Raw genomic sequence first — 13,699 nt, 5'->3', positions numbered from 1 at the left:
AATAAAACAGAATTATAATTATCTAAATCAGCTAAGAAAAATCACTAATAGTGAGAACTACCGATCCTCTGAAGGGAAGTGTTCCCCACGGAGAAAAGCTGAAAAGTTAAAATACAATATTAATTTCTCTTAAAAATAATTGAGACAAACAATCGGAAGAGCAACCTAACCCATGCACGGGAAAGGAGTTTCCCCAATAGTACGCTGTTGTCGTAAAGGTGAACGACCTCGACAAGAGAAAGGCCGTAGTCAAACTTTGAGAGGACCCATTCCCTTCGCTCAAAAATCCATGTTTTCCGTAGGAAAAAAGGAGAGGCGAAGACATAGTTGAATGAAGAGAGTCCAGGCGATGACAATTCCCCTGCGGCGGCCGAATTAACGGATATATGCCGACGGGAAGACCGATGGACCAGAGAGGGAGAGGTCGTTCCCCACGAAGTGGAACTGTGCTGGCCTTGCTAATACGCATGTGTCGTTGTCGTATATGTATCACACACACAGCACAAACACTGAAAAGGAAACTTACCACATTTCTATACACATATATATACATAAACATTAAGAATGTTTTCATATATATACAAGTATAAGAAAAGTAAGTTAAAAGACAAAAATTAATGGCAGTCCAGAATAGGCGAGGAGGGAGAGAGGAAACAACCGCTCTCGATCTGAGCCAAAAGTAAAGTGACTAAATCACAGGTGTGTGAATGGGAGTGGTAGCAAGCTACCCCCCCCCCCCCCCCTACCCCCGCTAACTTTTTGGGAAAATTATGTTAATGTAAAATAAAATCCTGAAAAACCACTATTTAAAAAGGTACAAACACAAGAACACCACCTAATCTAAGATCCCCACCTAACCTAACCTAGGAGTTGTATCCTTAGTTACCAGTCCTACGAATCCCCTTAGACCGTTGTATCCTTAGTTTACCCTAAGAATAAGTCTCAAACCAACATTTGCTTCCCAACAGGCTTCACTCCTGGAAATGTAACACAATCATGTTTCGTAAATCGTATCCAGTATATCGTATTCAGACCAAAATAAACATTTCTTTTTAAAGAAAATCAGTTCAATCATAGAATGGTGCAATATTAGTTAAGACACAGAAACTCGCATAATTGAATAAATCTTTGCAAATACACTATTTTGAATACCATATACTACTGGCAGAAACCTCTATTAACGAAGTTACAGATTTTAAAATATACCTGTTTGCTTCTTTTGATGTCATAGCACATATCATAGTAGCCTCCTTCCACCCAGTAGTTCAGAAAAACACAGATAGGTGATGCATCTGCAATAAGTTATTTGTTCGAACAGAATAAAGGGCCCAAAGTTTTATCTTTAAAATCTCTCTATTAATTATTTTCAATACTGGAATATGCAATGTAATCATAGCTCTTATTTTATTGATCATGTTAATAATATAAGGTTAGGGTAGAAACAAATGCTGAAGCACGAAGTTAGATCTCACCGCTTTGTTAAGTGTATTTACCCCTTTCAATTAACATAATAGGTAAATAATGCCAAAATACTAGCCCATGCGGCTGACGCGAGTAGCGAAACATAGTACGCTTGCCAGAACATAGGAGCAGTGAGATAATGTTTAATTGTGAGCGAGGCGAGCATACGGCAAGAGCAAAAACTAATACTGTAAATCTTTAGCTCAATTAGGAGAGGAGGTATTTGTAATAAGATGAACACTGCTACAAAGGACTCCATAGAAAATGGGATGTAAACCCGTATTATGTTATTTTTATTAGTAAAATAAATTTTTGAATATACTTACCCGATAATCATGTAGCTGTCAACTCCGTTGCCCGACAGAATTCTATGGAGGGATACGCCAGCTATCACAATACTAGAAGGGGGTGTACTTACCAGCGCCACCTGTGGCCAGGTACTCAAGTACTTCTTGTTGACACCTCCTCAATTATTCCTCGGTCCACTGGTTCTCTATGGGGAGGAAGGGAGGGTCGATTAAATCATGATTATCGGTAAGTATATTCAAAAATTTATTTTACTAATAAAAATAACATTTTTCAATATTAAACTTACCCGATAATCATGTAGCTGATTCACACCCAGGGGGGTGGGTGAAAACCAGTGTACAAGATTAAAGGATAGCTAAGTATCCCGTATTTCATATAATCAGTTATCCACAATAACAATGAAATAATAAGTACCTGGTAAGGAAGTCGACTTGAACCGTTACTCTGCCTTTAATAAGATCGTCTTCCTTACTGAGCGCAGCGTTCCTCTTGGGAGGCTGAATCAACTCAAAGGTGCTAAAGTATACAGGGCTGCAACCCATACTAAAGGACCTCATCACAACCTTTAACCTCGGCGCTTCTCAAGAAAGAATTGACCACCCGCCAAATCAACAAGGATGTGGAAGGCTTCTTAGCCGACCGTACAACCCATAAAAAGTATTCAAGAGAAAGGTTAAAAGGTTATGGGATTATGGGAATGTAGTGGCTGAGCCCTCGCCTACTACTGCATTCGTTGCTACGAATGGTCCCAGGGTGTAGCAGTACTCGTAAAGAGACTGGACATCTTTGAGATAGAATGATGCGAACACTGACTTGCTTCTCCAATAGGTTGCATCCATAACACTCTGCAGAGAATGGCTCTGTTTGAAGGCCACTGAAGTAGCCACAGCTCCCACTTCATGTGTCCTTACCTTCAGCAAAGCAAGGTCTTCTTCCTTCAGATGAGAATGTGTTTCTCTAATCAGAAGCCTGAATAGTAAGAAACTGAGTTCTTAGAACTTGGAAAAGAAGGTTTCTTGATAGCACACTATAAGGCTTCTGATTGTCCTTGTAAAGGTTAAGACCTTTTTAGATAGTACCTAAGAGCTCTAACTGGGCAAAGTACTCTCTTCAGACCATTCCCCACCAAGTTGGACAGGCTTGGGATCTCGAACGACTTAGGCCAAGGACGTGAAGGAAGCTCGTTTAGCAAAAACCGAGCTGCAAGGAACATGTAGCCGTTTCAGATGTGAAAACAATGATCCTGCTGAAGGCGTGGATCTCACTTACTCTTTTAGCTGTTGTCAAGCACACGAGGAAAAGAGTTTTTAATGTGAGGTCCTAAAAAGAGGCTGATTGGAGAGGTTCAAATCTTGATGACATAAGGAACCTTAGGACCACGTCTAGATTCCAGCCTGGAGTGGACAACCGACGTTCCTTTGAGGTCTCAAAAGACCTAGGGAGGTCCTGTAGATCTTTGTTGGTGGAAAGATCCAAGCCTCTGTGGCGGAAAACCGCTGCCAACATACTTCTGTAACCCTTGATCGTAGGAGCTGAAAGGGATCTTACTTTCCTTAGATATAACAGGAAGTCAGCAATCTGGGTTACAGTGGTACTGGTTGAGGAAACTGCATTGGTCTTGTACCAGCTACGGAAGACTTCCCCTATAGACTGATAGATACTGAGAGAGGATGTTCTCCTTGCTTTGGCAATCGCTCTGGCTGCTTCCTTCGAAAAGCCCCTAGCTCTTGAGAGTCTTTCGAAAGTCTGAAGGCAGTCAGACGAAGAGCGTGGAGGATTGGTGTACCCTCTTTACGTGAGGTAGACTTAGAAGGTTCACTCCTAGAGGAAGAGTCCTGGGAATGTCGACCAGCCATTGCAGTACCTCTAAGAACCATTCTCTCGCGGGCCAGAGCGGAGCCAACCAACGTCAGCCGTGTCCCTTTGTGAGAGGAGAACTTCTGAAGTACCCTGTTGACAATCTTGAACGGCGGGAATGCATACAGGTCGAGATGGAACCAATCCAGCAGAAAAGCATCCACGTGAACTGCTGCTGGGTCTGGAATCGGAGAACAATACAACAGGAGTCTCTAGGTTATCGAGGTAGTGAACAGATCTATGGTTGGCTGACCCCACAGGGCCCAAAGTCTGCTGCAAACATTCTTGAGAAGGGTCCACTCTGTGGGGATGACCTGACCCTTCCGTCTGAGGTGATCTGCCATGACATTCATACCGCCCTGAATGAACCTCGTTACCAGTTAGCTTTCGATCTTTAGACCAGATGAGTAGGTCCCTTGCGATCTAGAACAACTTCCACGAAAGAGTCCCTCCCTGCTTGAAGATATAAGCCAGGGCTGTGGTGTTGTCAGAGTCCACCTCCACCACTTTGTTAAGCTGGAGGGACTTGAAGTTTATCAAGGCCAGAATAACCGCCAACAACTCCTTGCAATTGATGTGAAGTGTCCTTTGCTCCTGATTCCAAGTTCCCGAGCATTCTTGTCCGTCCAAAGTCGCACCCCAGCCCGTGTCTGATGCGTCCGAGAGGAGACGGCGGTTGTGTTTCTGAACAGCCAAAGGTAGACTTCCTTGAGAAGAAAGCTGTTCTTACACCACGCGAGAGAAGACCTCCTCTCTTCGGAAACAGGACTGAGACCGTCTCTAGCGTCATGTCCTTTATCCAGTGAGCAGCTAGATGATACTGAAGGGGGGGGAGGTGGAGTCTCCCTAACACGATGAACAGGGCCAGCGATGAAAGTGTCCCTGTTAGACTCATCCACTACCTGACTGAGCATCGGTTCCTTCTCAGCATGCTCTGGATGCATTCTAGGGCTTGGAAGATCCTTGGGGCCGACGGAAAAGTCCGAAAAGCTCGACTCTGAAGATCCATACCCAAGGAGACAATGGTCTGGGATGGGACGAGCTGAGACTCCTCAAAATTGACCAGGAGGCCCAGTTCCTTGGTCAGATCCATAGTCCATTTGAAAATCTCCAGACAGCGACGACTTGTGGGAGCTCTTAAAAGCCAGTCGTCTGACGGAGCCGGACACAAGATCATGGTACTGCTGCACAGTCTGTGAACTGTCAATCATGGGCAAGCGAGGAAGTACAGTGACAACCCGAATCTGTCTAGACTGTCTGGGTCGTACAGACAAACTCCTTATCGGGTTGCTGAGGTTGCCGCACTGCGTCACAACAAGTCACTTCTGTTGGTTGTTGAACGTCTTCCCCGTGACACATTGACTCCGTAAACAAAAAATCCTCTAACAAGGACTAAGCTTGGACTGCATGTCTTGTAACACAGCTCAAGGTCTATGGGAGCAGGTGTGGTAACAGACGGGATTAGCGACTGAAGTGGAACCATTACCTTCCCTGGAAGCATGTTATGCTTAAATAAAAGTCCATAGGAGGCTATGCAGCTAAAGGCTCCCTCCAAATGACAGAGTCCTCAAGGGAATATCAGAAGGAGGGAGAAAAGAACTTTCTCATCTACAGGGACCATATCCTAGAAAAGCTAAGTTCTCTCAGTGAGGGTTCACTGGTGCAAAAGCAGCAGACTAGAAGGCAACGTTATGAAACTGCTTGACAGTCTAGTGAGTTGGCAACAACCAAAGATGTGTGACTGAGAAGCATGCGGTAAGGTATGCAGAGCATGTTGTATGCAGAGTATGCTGTATGCAGAGCATGCTGTATGTAGAGCATGTTGTATGCAGAGCATGCTGAATGCAGAGCATGCTGTATGCAGAGCATGTTGTATGCAGAGCATGCTGAATGCAGAGCATGCTGTGTGCAGAGCATGTTGTATGCAGAGCATGCTGTATGCAGAGCATGCTGTATGTAGAGCATGTTGTATGCAGAGCATGCTGAATGCAGAGCATGCTGTATGCAGAGCATGTAGTATGCAGAGCATGCTGGAGCAGAGCATGTAAGGTAAGCAGAGCGTGTGCATGGCGTTTAACATTTCTCAGAAATTCCATGACCAGTGCTAGAGTGCTTTATGCATGCTTGCATGGGGTTTTAATATCAACATAATATATACCTTACATTCATAACTCATGATTCATATTTTTGCCATATTTTGTGATATTGTTAAAAATATATTGCCAGGAATACAAATATATTTTTATAAGTAATACAAATAACCTCCATTATCATAGGTTTGAAAATGGAGGTAAGGTATGCTGAACAGCAGAGTCAGAACGAGCTGGAACAACAATAGTTGTGGTTTCCTCTTCAAGACTCTGTTGAGGGAACACCAGAGGCTCAGTCTGCAAAGGCTGATCAGCAGAAGGTAGGCTCATGGGTGGAGGAGGCTGACTCCTGGCATGAGTGGCTGAACTCAAGGGTTGCGCTTGCTGAGTGGTTGGCGGATGCGCAGTAGCAAGTTCCTGAGGAACGAGTTGAGGTTCCTGCGGTGTGAGCTGAGAGCGAAAAGGTAGTGGCTGCGCAGAACGCAGTAAAAATCTCGCAAGTTGAGGCTCCTGAGGCGCAAGGCTAAGGTGTTGAGGTGCTTGCCTTGAGGAGGGTTGAGCTCGCTGCAGCGAGAGCTGAGGAGACTGACTCATGGACGGGAGAGGTTGTTGTACCTCAACCGAGTGTTGCATCACTGGTGGAGCAGCAAGTGGAGGCGGAGGAAGAGAGGTATAATCCTCCTGATCCCATTGTAAAAGTTGCCTTAAGGAAGGCGGAGGCTGAACACCACTGGGAACAGCAAACTCAGAACGTGGCTCAACATCGTACGCCTGGCAGGTGGAACTGCGATCAGGCGGAGCGAGCGCAGGCGGAGGGAGTGTAGGCGGAGGCGGAGGCGGAGGCGCAACACTCTCAGCCCGACACTCACGCATCAAGTCCGAAAGCAGTGCTTGCATGGACTGTAGTAGAGTCCACTTGGGGTCGGCAGAAACTACAGTAGGCTGAGGTAAAGCCTTAACAGTCGAGCTCTGTTGTGGCAGAACCTTACTCCTCTTAGGCGGAGTGCATTCAACTGATGACTGAGGAGAGTCAGAGCTAACCCAATGACTGCATCCGGGTTGTTGAACTCTAACTTCGTACGTCTGGCATAGGTCTGGACTTTACGTTTAAGAGGTCTTGAGACCTGAGACCAGCGTTTTCTCCCCTAAATTTCTTCTGCAGACGAGCAAAATAAGGGCTCAATCGTCTGCGGGTGGGAGTGACGGTCTCGGTAAGACACGCCCACAACCACCGAGGATACTTCTGTGCGCCGATCAAGGCCTGCTGAACCCTTCTGCCCTTCGACATTGCTTCTCCCCTGGGCTTGGGAGCTTGCAAGAGGTCCCGGACTGGGAGGACGACTGGCGCTCACAGAAGTACCCTCACGCACAACACTGAACTTTGCGCTAATCACTTATCACTTTGATTTTCTGTTTGTACTTATTTCACTGAACTCGAAACTTTAAGTGGTTTGTACCTGAAACACGCAATTCTATCCTTTCTCAAAAGTTAGTAATTGCGAAAACAGAATTACAATGTAACAGAAAAATCTAATGAAAGATAAATAATTCAGTGGCTGGAAAGAGACTAAACACTAGATCACTCTAGAAACGTTTACCTTCTTCCCCTAAAGAGACTAGGGAGAAGAGTAAAAACGATAACAACGTTATTCGTACGCCTGGCAGGCTTGAATGAAACGTTTATTCTCCTCTTTCTCCCTCCGTCTCTATATCTCTCTCTCTCTCTCTCTCTCTCTCTCTTGACTTAGAACCTGAGAGAAGAGCCCAATCATATATATCGTTAAAACATATTATTGTTAAAGGAAAAAACTGAAATATTTCCCAAAATGAAAAGTTCCTTTATTAGGATCAAAACCATTAAGTTAAGAAAGAATGAACAAAACGCTAGACACGGTTACTCTTACTGCAACGTGAAACCGTGAAAACTCTTTCTCTATCGTAACGATAGAGTGCAAGTTGAACGTTCTGAACGTCAACAACTGCAGAGACAAAACAAAACGTTAGTTCAACTTTGAAAACAGTACTAGACTATCAAAGAAATTCTTTCAAAGACATTAAAATAGCATAATATGTTAACAGGTAAAACCGAAATGACGGGCTCAATGTTAATTAACTTCGGTACCAAGAAAAGACCGCCTACTATTAGGAAGGTCGAATATAAACAAATATAAAAATTAATTTTAATAAGTTTATAATAAAAGGAAGTTAATCGAAGAGGCCTATAAGAGGCGGAGAGATATAAAATAAATCTATAACTTTTGTTACAAAATTAAGAAAGAGAGTGTATACTCTCTTAAACACCAACACTTCCGTCTAAGGGAAGGGTCGGCCATTGAAAGGTGAAAGAGAGCTCTCTTCGACACCATAATTAATCAAATTAATTCCAAAAGCTAACTAAGCTAATATAGAAGTTTCCAGTAAAGCGACAGCCGAAATCAAAGAGAAATACTTCACCAAAGTCGTGAAAATACTCCAAGAACATAAGCGTATCCCAGAACGTCTTGCCGGAAGCACGACAGAGGAATAATTGAGGAGGTGTCAACAAGAAGTACTTGAGTACCTGGCCACAGGTGGCGCTGGTAAGTACACCCCCTTCTAGTATTGTGATAGCTGGCGTATCCCTCCATAGAATTCTGTCGGGCAACGGAGTTGACAGCTACATGATTATCGGGTAAGTTTAATATTGAAAAATATGCATCCGAAGTCTGGTAAACAAAAGCTCCAATGTTTTGACAGTGTTTCATTAGTGTTACTCGGTTTTGATATACAGTAACTTTTTTAACAATGCTGTGTTTTTTTATGACGATATCTGACGGGAACTAAAGTTTAAAAGAGTTTATTTAAATACCAACACAATTGGCCGAGTACACTATATTTGGTATTATTTTACTGTATTACAGGGCAATGTAACCAAGGAAAAAAACTACTTTTTCTTATAGAAAAAATTACGCTCTCTTTGAAAATGACACTCGTTCCCGTCGCAAATGAATAGTTTCAGAAATATATATATATATATATATATATATATATATATATCTATATCCTACGATAATGGGGGATCCCCAGTGGGAACTTGAGGTTTTGGATGGGGAAAACATACTGGGGAAACGATATATAAATGTAAAACAAGCCTTTTCTTCTCTATACATTACCTTCTTGGATGTATAATAAACGGAGGAAAAGACAAATAAGTATACTGGATAAACTTTGGATGCGCCGTTGCAAAGGCTCTGTCTCATGAAAAAATACGGTAACCAGAGCTGCCAACGTGTGATGTAGATCAAAAGTTAGTGTAACATGCTAACATTAGAAGTGTTTTTCATTTAATTTTTCTCATTCTACTTCCTGGTTGTAGTCGCTCCCGTTCGTTCGTTTGTACATAGCAGGTTTCGACCTTCTGCGCAAAAACCCCGCCTCCCTGCGAATATAGGTGGCCGCAATCAAACATACAACCCACAAATACATAACAAACTCGTCTTATTTTCTACAAACCGTTTATTGCACCATTCTGTAATTTTACCAGAAAATCAATTTGACAAGTAATAAGTTAGTTCAAGTTTGTATCAACCAAGTACATTTCCCCTAAGAAGAATTGGTAAATTTTTAATTTCAGCCAAATTTGGAAAAATGCAATAAAAATATATTTGTTGCATCAGAAATAGTGTGGTTTCAATGAATTTAACGTTTATTTTGACTGCAAACCAACCGATTTAGATATTTACTATGTATACCCTAGTTCATCCCACCAATTATGGGGGACACCCTTTGGGAACCGGGGTTTTGGGTGGGGGAAGGGGGGGGAGGGTGTTGGGGCATTGAGTGATATTTGCAATAAATGAATAATTAATGTTCCAGCACCCCTCCCCCATACCCCTAACTAGGCCTACCGGGGGGAGGGGGGTAGGGCCCCCCAGCGACCCCCCCCTTAAAGCCACAGTAATTTTCAGGGCACCACAGAACCTAACAAACCCACCTAACCTAACCTAGGGGCCCTGTACCCCTACCGGGGGGGGCTTCGCCCCCCCTGCGACCCCCCCTTATGGCCAAAGTAATTTTCAAGGCACCACAGAACCTAACAAACCCACCTAACCTAACCTAGGGGCCCTGTACCCCTACCGGGGGGGCTTCGCCCCCCCTGCGACCCCCCCTTAAGGCCACAGTAATTTTCAGGGCACCACAGAACCTAACAAACCCACCTAACCTAACCTAGGGGCCCTGTACCCCTACCGGGAGGGGCTTCGCCCCCCCCTGCGACCCCCCCTTATGGCCACAGTAATTTTCAAGGCACCACAGAACCTAACAAACCCACCTAACCTAACCTAGGGGCCCTGTACCCCTACCGGGGGGGGCTTCGCCCCCCCCTGCGACCCCCCCTTAAGGCCACAGTAATTTTCAGGGCACCACAGAACCTAACAAACCCACCTAACCTAACCTAGGGGCCCTGTACCCCTACCGGGGGGGGCTTCGCCCCCTCTGCGACCCCCCCTTTAACCAGGGGTAAATTTGAATATATATATTTTGTTAAATCACTTCTTACCTTAAACGGAAGATGACGATGAAGATGTGGAAGGTTGTGGTTGACCCTCTTCTGAATCATCAAATACTGGAATACGTTCAGATTTGGTACAATACCACACATGTCTATCCTCACGAAAATGTAAAGGCGAATCACATTTACCACACTGGACACTTAAAGGTAATACGGAATGCTCCCTTAGAAAACGATTCACTACTTCAGGAGTTCCATTATAATTCCCATGAAATCGGCCGATCACATCAAAATAGGAATAACGACATATTTCACACAACCGTACCGGAGGATCCATGACAGTTAAGTGACGTGTGATGAAAATATAGAAACCGGAACTTTTGAAAACCGAAAACAAACGACAATCACGGGTTTCTCCCATAATGAAATAGGGAAAAAAACAAAATACTATCGTTTACAATGTTATATTGCACGAAAAACAGATCCTTGAAACAAGACTGAGAGACCAATGAATCGTCCAATAATAACCCTTGAAAAGAACCCAGTAGTATTTAGATTGGAGGAGCGACATTAGTGGGAGGAGCAAATGCGCATTCAAGTAAATATTGTCACATTACGCAATGGGGCGGAGCCAAGTAAGATGAAAACAGACATACAAACGAACAAGAGCTAGGTCCCGTGGCAGCGTAAAGGTATACAGAACACTTAGAAATGAAATGCAGACCTACATTAACTGAAATAATTATCTCTGTAAGTAGACATCAGCGTCAATAATGTATTGAGAGAAAGTTTTTTGTTATCACGTGCTTTACTAGGAAAATATATTAATATAATACATTTTCCAATTTGGTTGAATCTAAAACTTTACCGAAGAATTATTATACTATAATACTACCCAACATGATATGCGATAAGGCACTTGAAAATTACGGGCCCTTTGTACATCAACAGCCAGTTCCTCCCCCGTGTATAGAAAATGGCATTTTCTTCCCCCTTTCTAGTCGTTCGTAAGACTTTTTCTGCCAAATTTCTACACAAGATCACCACCTAACTTAAACTTTCCCCACCTAACCTATCTTACAAGCAGGACCCTTACCTACTTACCTAATGAGGGGGGGGAGGATAATGCTCCCATGCGACCCCCTTTACACTGCAGTATTCTTTTCCGGCCGTCATCATACATCCTGATACATACAGGTGGCCGTTATCATACATACACCCAAAACTTCCAAAGGGCACAGACACAATTGCTGTACATATGATGAACACAACTTTCAATTTTCCTAATTGTCATTTGTCAGGTATTTGTGCAAATTCCAAATTGTCATTTGTTCGGTATTCATGCAAATTACAACGTTAAAATTGAGTGGATTACAATAGTGATGGTTTCTACAAGATAATTCTCCTGAATAACTGATCCTACCTTCTTAATATGTTTTAGTTTCAATGAAAACACACAACGTGACTCCTATAACTTGAAATGTTTAGGCGGCCATGACACTTTGGTTCTTATGTTTCGGGAACCGGGTCACGGGTGTTAAGTTAGATTTGCAAAATTGTATTGTTTATAATAAAAAATATATCTATATTATAGCAATAAATTTTGTCCACTTATAACTTGGTTTGAAGGTATCATTTTGAATAAATCTATTCAATTTTATTCACCTGGTAAGATGATTGACCCAGTGACACTTACAGACTATGAAGAAGAAGACTTCTGCTGATTTGCAAAATTGTATTGTTTATGATATAAAATATATATATTATAGCAATAAATCTTCTCCACTTGTAACTTGGTTTGAAAGTATCATTTTGAATAAATTTACTCAATGTTATTCACTAGGTAAGATGATTGACACTGTGACACTTACATACTATGAAGAAGAAGACTTCTGCTGATGACTACACTGTCGATGGACGTCGATGCACTGTCTAGTGGCTATGGCCAACAGGCACCAGTTTGGTACATTCAGACCACACCCTGGGCTGGATCCTGCCAGAATTCCCGCCTCCACAACTTTTATTGAACCATGTGCACACCGTTTCATCCTGAATAAACCGGTAGAGAGTCTAAATACCGGTCATTCACTGAAAGAAAAGAGCCCGAGGTAAATCGTCAAAAGATGTTTTGGGGATATTTGTTAAGTATTCTATGGTACCAAACTACTACTACTACTACTACTACTACTATTACTACTACTACTACCACTACTACTACTACTACTAATAATAATAATAATAATAATTGCAGAAACATATATATGAAGACAGAAATCTATATTAAGGGCAAAAATGACCGACGCCCAACACAAAAGATTTTAACATAACACTGGCTAGTACAGTGGTAACGTGTTCGTCTAGCATTCACATTGCAGCAGATCGATTCCGGCCCTGGACTGCGAGTTTAAACTGTTTACTGGGGAGGCCATAGCTGTGGTTGAGCACCACAGTGGGGGATTGGGCTTGCCTGGCTGACGTTCTGGTGGGTATCTATTCTGATGAAAACAGAACTGAAACCAGACACCTTCAACCACCAGACTGCTGGCAATAAATGAAAAGGTGTTTTTGGCACATATAAGTAAAGATTATCATAAAGGCATCTGATTACAGATAATAATGAATAGAAATAAAAAATTGCCCATTAGCTGAAATTATTTTGCAGACATGACTGATTATCTCCAGTGGCTGTTCATTTACTGGTAAAGTTTTTATAGTTTATATAGGAAATATTTATTCTAATGTTGTTACTGTTCTCAAAATATTTTAAATTTCCTTGTTTCCTTTCCTCACTTGGCTATTTTCCCTGTTAGGGTCCCTGGGCTTATAGCATCCTGCTTTTCCAATTAGGGTTGTAGCTTAGCAAGTAATAACAACAACAACAATAATAGTAATAATAATGATAATAATAATAATAATAATAATAATAATAATAATGTCTTTATTCACCGAGTTAAACATACCTTGTGGTGACTAAAGTCACTGCAAAGATTCCGGATGAAATAAGATCCAACTCCGGATGATGTCATAACCAATCACAGGATCAACCACGTTAACAGCGCTCACAACACATCTCATTAAAGTGATTATAAGTTAGTATAGTTTGAAATTTGTAGGTAGTAGGTTGGCCAGGGCAACAGCCACCCGTTGAGATACTACCGCTAGAGAGTTATGTGGTCCTTTGACTGGCCGGACAGTACTGCATTGGATCCTTCTCTCTAGTTACGGTTCACTTTCCCTTTGCTTACACATACACCGAATAGTCTGGCATATTCTTTACAGATTATCTTCTGTCCTCATACACCTGACAACACTGAGATTACCAAACAATTCATCTTCATCCAAGGGGTTAACTATTGCACTGTAATAGTCCAATGGCTACTTTCCTCTTGGTAAGGGTAGAAGGGACTCTTTAGCTATGGTAAGCAGCTCTTCTAGAAGGACATTCCAAAATCAAACCATTGTTCTCTATTCTTGGGTAGTGCCATAGCCTCTG

General features: G+C 42.5%; 1 protein-coding gene across 3 annotated transcripts in view; it reads right to left on the bottom strand.

Annotated features, from left to right (window-relative positions):
• The window catches only part of LOC137631544 (EEF1A lysine methyltransferase 1), a 53,294-nt gene extending 41,051 nt beyond the window's left edge, over positions 1-12,243 (bottom strand). Inside the window, exon 1 of one of the 3 annotated variants that reach the window (XM_068363325.1) lies at positions 12,078-12,243. The gene's annotated coding sequence lies outside the window, so the exon portion shown is untranslated. Of the gene's footprint in view, positions 1-11,629; positions 11,774-11,902; positions 11,927-12,077 lie in introns of those variants that run through there. The other 2 variants (XM_068363326.1, XM_068363324.1) reach the window with 2 other exon arrangements.
• Between the last annotated feature and the right edge of the window lie 1,456 nt (positions 12,244-13,699).

Source organism: Palaemon carinicauda, chromosome 40, assembly GCF_036898095.1.
Source record: "Palaemon carinicauda isolate YSFRI2023 chromosome 40, ASM3689809v2, whole genome shotgun sequence".
Taxonomy (NCBI): domain Eukaryota; kingdom Metazoa; phylum Arthropoda; class Malacostraca; order Decapoda; family Palaemonidae; genus Palaemon; species Palaemon carinicauda.
Note: the sequence above shows the minus strand (reverse complement) of the source record. Positions and strands in the feature narration are given on the sequence as shown.